At 49.4% G+C, this 5,621-nt stretch overlaps 1 long non-coding RNA gene across 4 annotated transcripts in view; it reads left to right on the top strand.

Moving 5' to 3' along the window:
• LOC109396037 (uncharacterized) overlaps nt 1–5,621 on the top strand; it is a 137,490-nt gene that overhangs the window by 13,764 nt on the left and 118,105 nt on the right. The window contains exons 4-6 of one of the 4 annotated variants that reach the window (XR_002126777.1): nt 3,316–3,411; nt 3,740–3,811; nt 4,841–5,100. This is a non-coding gene — a long non-coding RNA (uncharacterized LOC109396037). Of the gene's footprint in view, nt 1–3,315; nt 5,101–5,621 lie in introns of those variants that run through there. The other 3 variants (XR_002126776.1, XR_002126775.1, XR_002126774.1) reach the window with 3 other exon arrangements.

Below are 5,621 nucleotides of genomic sequence, written 5' to 3'. Positions count from 1 at the left end.
CTGCCTTCTCACTGGCGCGCCAGCCAACTCCCCTCTTCTGCGCTGCCTCTCCACACCCACCCTCCTGCCACCCCAGACACCTTGCTTAAGAGCTTTCAGAAGCTCTGGGCCTGGTAGCCGTCCACTCCAGAGAGCAGCAGCCTTCCTCCCTGTCTCCCCTCCTTCCTTGCATTCATCACCAAATTCAATTCATATTTACTGAGCTCCTCTGTGTCCAGAGTTGGAGAGTTTTCTTCTCACTCTTTTTGAAGCTTTGAAAGATATATCCAGCCAAAAACCCAAAAATGGTTCCACTGGGCTGGAACTATGGTTGGGGGAGTAGAGGAAGGGTGGCATTCGGGCAGATGAGGGCAGGCGTGGGCTCTGGCTGGATCCTGAAGTAGGCATAGATTTAGAGGGGCCAGATTCGCTGAATAGCCTAGAACAGAAATGAAGCAAAGAAAGAGCAGAACAAGTCTCCCTCGTGTTGCATGCCCCCCACTTTTTTTTACTGGGGAGCAGTGTGTTTTTCCAGGACCCATCAGCTCTAAGTCAAGTAGTTGTTTCAATCTAGTTGTGGAGGGCGCAGCTCAGTAGCCCAGTGGGGATCGAACCAGCACCTTTGGTGTTATATGCACTGCGTTCTAACCACCTGAGCTAACTGGTCGCCCCTTGCATATACTTTAAATGACGCTTTGCCCTCTGCTCTCTGTGGCCTGGGGGGCTGTTGGAAATCCTCATCCAGTGAGTGCTGACTCCAAAGCTTTGGGCCTGGTGATGAAGGGAAGCTGAGCTCAGGGTAAAGGGGCATCTTGAATCCCCATAGGAAGGGGCAGGCAGAGAATGCAGAAAGGCAGAGAGCCTGNACATGGCTTTCGGCAGGAAGTTTCAGTTCCTTGCCTCAGATCTCTCCACAGGGCTGCATCCCCCAGAGTGAATGATCTAAGAGAGAATCTAAGAAAGAGAGAGCAAAGCAGAAGCCACATGTCTTTTATGACCTAGCCTCAGAAATCCCACACCATCACTACTACCGTATTCTATGGATCACACAACCCAACTCTAATACAGTGTAATCCCAATGTGTGACTACAAGGGTATGAACACCAGGAGGTGAGAATGTTGAGGTCCATTTGGAGGTTGGCTGCCACGGAATCTATAGCATTAGTTTCTGTCCCCTCTTACCATGGCAGACATCCTCTCCCCACTCCCCTCCAATCAACAAGTACTCTGAAAACAGTTGAAATGATTCAACTTTGTTCTTCTCACAGTAAATTACTTTGGCCGAGTTGGAAGCATCCATCCTCACATTAGGCTTGCAGTCATGACTCAGAAATTGGGACTAGACTCAGAATGTATCGCAGGTCATCTGAAGGACATGGAGGCTGATTGGGATGCTTCTTGTTTACTATTCTTTTGTCCTTGCCCACTTTTTCCCTTGAAATGATCCATCCTATGCAGTCATCAAGATGTCAGATAGACAGTCTCAAGCAGTAGTAAATATGCTGGCTAAAATTCCCTTCCTTGTTCTGGAATATCTGCCCTTGAAAACAAATGATTTACTTTTGGACCCCTGACAGTGTGATTGTATAACTGTGAAATCATTTTGTATAGTGGTTGGGTCACTATGACTTTTTTCTTAGCTCTCCAGTAACAGACTAAAATCCCAGAATGGAAAGGTCTAGTTAAAATCAAATTCTCTAAAAGTAGCAATGGGGAGGCATAGAAAGATAAAGAGAGGAGCCAGCCCTTCCCCTCTGTTTCTCTGGGAAATCCTACTTGGTAGCCAAAGGTTTGTCATTTTCAAGCCTGTGGTAAACCATAATGATAAATGGAAAGACCTCCAGGGTATTGTCATAGCAGCCTCCATGCTAGAGCCTTGAACATGACTCATGCATGTGTTGAATGAATGCATGGATACATGGATGGATGGATGAACACTTCAGCTGCAATATGACCAGGGCTGATACCCAGCTGGTAGGGCTTGTAATGGAGTAAGGACCAGGCTCCATTCCCATTGGCCAAGTCTCTACTCTGCTGGGCTAGCACACACACTGTACCTATACCGGTCATTAGAGATGGCACCTAGTCTGGGAGAACGTGGCTCCACATTGCAAACTGGGCCACAAAGAAATGCTTTGAACCCAATTGATATGGCTTATTCTTAGGACTGGTTAGAGCCTGATTGGCGGGGAATCTGGAAGGAGCGGGACCTGGTAGCCTCAGAGATGCAACAAGATGGATCTTGGAGTGGGTATCAGGATTCAAAGCAGATAAAACAGAATGGATGAATGTAGCTCTTGAGTATATCCAGAGGTGGGGCCTGAGAGCAACAAAGGGGCACAAAGGGAGGAGAGACCAGGAGCGAGAGGTGGGTGGGCAGAGGCTCAATGAAGCTGAAGGGAATGGAGAAGGAGCGAGAGGGAGGAAGCTGCAGCAGTTAGGTTTGGCTATTATGACAGAAGATTCCAAAGCAACAGAGGCTTAAATAAGCTAGAACTTTATTCTGCTTTAGGTCAAAACAAAACAAAACAAAAGTCAGGAAGTGAGTCGCCCACAGCTGATAGGGCAGCTCAGGATCATCAGGGGTCCAGACTCCTGTCCTGCTTCACCTTCCTCAACATGTGTCTTGCACCTCATGGTTACAGGTGGCAGTTCAGACTCCAGCCTTCACGTCCACACTCTAGAGCAGTGGTTCTCAACCTGTGGGTCGCGACCCCTTTGGGGGTTGAACGACCCTTTCACAGGGGTTACCCAAGACCATCGGAAAACAAAAAGATATTTACATTACGATTCATAACAGTAGCAAAATTACAGTTATAGAGGAGCAACGAAAATAATTTGATGGTTGGGGGTCACCACAACATGAGGAACTGTATTAAGGGGTCGCGGCATTAGGAAGGTTGAGAACCGCTGCTCTAGAGGAAGGAGCAAGATGAACATGACCCCTCCCTTTACGGCAGGGTTTCTCAGTCTTGGTATTGTTGGCATTTGGGGTCAGATAATTCATGTTGTAGGGGCTGTCCTGTGCATTGTAGGATGTTTGGCAGTAACCTTGGCCTCTACCCACTAAGTGCCAGTAAAACTTCCTCCTTCCCAGGTATGACAAACAAAAATCCCCCTGAATGTTCCCAGATGTCCCCTGGGGAGGCGTAAACTCCACAGATAGAGAACCACTGCTTTTGGTTGACTTCCTGAGGCTGCACCTGATCCCTCTCCTTACGTTCCATTGATCCGAATTTAGTCACAGGAGCAGCTCTTAGCCACGAGGAGCTGGGAAATGTAATCTTTATTCCAGGCAGCCATGGGCCAGCTAAAAATCAGGAGTTCTCTTCCTAGAAAGAAGGTGAGAAGAAATACTGGCAGATACTGCAAGAGCAAGGACTCAGACAGACTTCAGCTATTTTGTTCCGGATCCCAGCTCCTAATTACTGGGTAAGAGTGGAACAGCCTTAAGTAGGAAAATGTGTGATCTCAAAGGCAGCCAATGACATCCTGGATCTAAGGGGTGGAAGCTCTCCTCCCAGAGGCTGAGCCCTCAGCTGAGAAAGATGACCATTGCGTTCTCACTCATTGCCCATCAGCATGTTGCCTTAACTCAGGTTAGGAGTATTTCACAAGGACCCTTATATGCTTATTGCCTTTGGCTGTGGAGTTCTGCCCATTGTTTTAGTTCTCATGAGATGGCCTCAGTGTAGTTTCTTCCCTTCCCCCCCTTTCTTCTCTCTTTCTTTCTTCTCCCTTCCTGCTTTCTTCCTCTTAGATGTATTTATAAGAGGACTGGATGTAGAATCAGGAGACCTAAGACCTAGCCTGGTCCTGCCCCTTGCTTAAGGTAAGTCACACAACCTCTGGCTTCAGTGTCTTCATCTATAAAATTAGGGCTGGCCAGATGATCCCCAGGGGCCTCCCTAGCTCTAAAATGCTTTGATTCTCCAAAATCCACGGGACTGTGGGAGTAGCAGAGAGAGCCCCTCTCTGATGAGTGGCATCAAGACAGCCCCTGGCTGGGTCTCTGTCTGCCAGACTCTCTTGTAGTGTAAAGTCTCAGCCTGGCAGGTGTCACTTAGAGTCCCCCCTACTGGCTTCAGATAGGCCTACTTTGGGTAAATGGCACACTTGTCTTGCTCAATCTGACCAACTCAAATCATGCCATATGTGCTCAGTACCAAGCTGTACCTGTGCCAGCCAGATGGGCTGGTGATTCCTGGGCTCCCAGCAGACGTTGAAATGCCCCTCGTGGTGGCACGGCTGGCCTTAAGAGGCAGTTTTGTTTCAGTTTTCATATTCCCGTGTCCTGTTTAAATCCTGTGTGTCTAGTTAATGTGTTTTCATTTCTTTATTTGTTCAATAAACCCTTCTTGAGCACCTGTTACTCTGCGGGTCCCCAGGAACACAAAAACAAATAAGTCACAGACCCTCCCTTTCTGGAGCTGGCACTGAACATGCTTCCTGGTGTTCCACGACCTTCCCTACCCGACTGTCCAGCCTATTTCCTTCCACTGGCTGTGTGGCTCCGCGTGGGTTCCTCCACGGGCACAATGCCCCTTTCTCTGTGGGGTTTTTACACGTGCACATGCTCAGCCTGAACTGGGACTCTGCGCTGCCCCCGCGCGTGCGCGCACACACACACACACACACACACACACACTCACTCACTCATACACATACATACATACACACACACACCCTTACCTCTCTCTCTCTGGCCATGGCTTTCTCATTCTTCAAGTCTCCGCTTAAATGTTCCATCTTTTGGAAAACCTTCCCTGGCTGTCTCATCCCCAACCCCAGACTAAAGTACGCCTCCTTCTTATAGACTTTCCTTTTCCAAACATTCACCGTCTTGTAACTCCTCCTTCAGTCTTCTTCTGCCTCGGGAATGTGACCTACCTGGCAGCCCTGAGGAGCCGGGTCTCTCTCCCTCACTGCCAGATCACCTCCTGGCACACAGTAGGCCCTCAACAAATGAAGCATGAATGACTTAATACATGGGTGAGTGAAGCTGTCAAAGGGGGAGATACATAGACACACATAGCCTGTCAAATGCTGCACCGGGTGAGCTGCCGTCCAGAAGCCGGCGACTGATGTGCCTCGCCTGGGAAGAGCGCAATGATGGTGCCAACTTGGGCCAGTGAAGCAACATCCTCCACAACTAGACTGAAGGACAAAACGACAGAAACTTGTCTGTTCCCCTTCCCCCAATTCCCCAGCACTGTTCCCATACCCCCAATTCCCCAATAAAAATCTTAAAAAAAAATGCTGCATGGGAACGTGAGCACAGACCGGTGGGCTAGAAAGAGCCCCTGACCCCTGGGATAGGGAAAGGGTAGGTAGGAAGGCCTAGCAGGAAATTGGTACTTGGTCTTAAAGGGGTAGGAATGAGAAAAGTGCAGAGAAGAGGAAAGAGTGCCTCCAGTAGAAGAAACAGCACAGTGAAGATAAGAGGCGAGGGCCCCTGGCATTCCCAGGGCCAGGGGAGAAGTTTGGCGGGGCAGACATGGGGCGCCCGGGGCTGGCAGGGGAAGCTGTGATCTCTCAGCCCTTGGTCTGCCTTCTCACTGGCGCGCCAGCCAACTCCCCTCTTCTGCGCTGCCTCTCCACACCCACCCTCCTGCCACCCCAGACACCTTGCTTAAGAGCTT

Source organism: Hipposideros armiger, unplaced genomic scaffold (assembly GCF_001890085.2).
Source record: "Hipposideros armiger isolate ML-2016 unplaced genomic scaffold, ASM189008v1 scaffold_501, whole genome shotgun sequence".
Lineage (NCBI taxonomy): Eukaryota > Metazoa > Chordata > Mammalia > Chiroptera > Hipposideridae > Hipposideros > Hipposideros armiger.
This window is presented reverse-complemented; position numbering and strand designations above follow the sequence as displayed.